This window comes from Micropterus dolomieu, linkage group LG14 (genome assembly GCF_021292245.1).
Source record: "Micropterus dolomieu isolate WLL.071019.BEF.003 ecotype Adirondacks linkage group LG14, ASM2129224v1, whole genome shotgun sequence".
In the NCBI taxonomy this organism is placed as follows: Eukaryota; Metazoa; Chordata; class Actinopteri; order Centrarchiformes; family Centrarchidae; genus Micropterus; species Micropterus dolomieu.
In genome coordinates this window covers 1,344,781-1,345,762 of record NC_060163.1, presented here as the reverse complement: position 1 = coordinate 1,345,762, position 982 = coordinate 1,344,781, and positions in this window count along the sequence as shown.

Here is a 982-nt window from a genome sequence, read left to right as displayed (position 1 = left end):
ATATGGTATTTAGCAGAGACCTAAACATGTCCTATATAAGCTGTGTTCGATGTACAGAGAGACAGAGTGGTTATCGGGCTGGGTCACTCTCCAAGCTGCTGCAGAGCTTGTAATTGATGCTGAATTCTTTGATGTAATAAACTTTTATAATCAAGAACAGTGTCAAGCGGATTTCTTCTCAACACATCATCGCAGCATTATCGTTCGGACACCACAATGTACAGTGTGTACACAGGACAGAGTTGTACACCAGTTTAGTCTAAGCTTGTACCTGATGTTCTCAACCAAGTAACGTTAAGTTAGTAATGATATACAGCTGAGCTAATTAACATTACTTCGTTACTAATTTCGCTAACATTACATAACAGCCAAAACGTGCTGTACAGGGGATATATTATCTAGCACTAACTGCCTTCACATTTCCATAAGTTGGGGAAACAACAGACTTTTATTAACACACTGTGAACTACACTGCACGTTTACTACCGGATAAAAACTTCATGGTAATACTTTTCTCCACTAACTTTCATCGTCATGTTTGCCGCTCGCTCTCCCTCATTCACTCGGCCACACACAGGGAGTGTCACCATCTCACCCTCCCTGTTACAGTGGCTTCAGGAGAACACAAGTTGAAACTACTAAAAAAAAATACCTCCGCAGTAAAATTAATCAAGACAGACTTAATGGACTGGCAACAATCTCCATAGAACATGAACTGGCACAGAGAATTGAAATAGAGGATGCAATTAAGACCTTTGCTGCGATGAAGGCCCACCGTGCACGCTTCTGAAAGGTAAGTTAAAGCCCCCCTCCAGCCAGTTTTAACTGCCGTTTTTGGTTAACGTTCTTTCTCAAACAGAGAATGGGGGTGTGGTTAATAGTCAGACATAATACATTACCATGACAACCAAAAACTGACCGGCTGGAGTGTTCACTAATGATATGCTGTGTTAACATCACTACACTGTAAAGTTTAGTACAC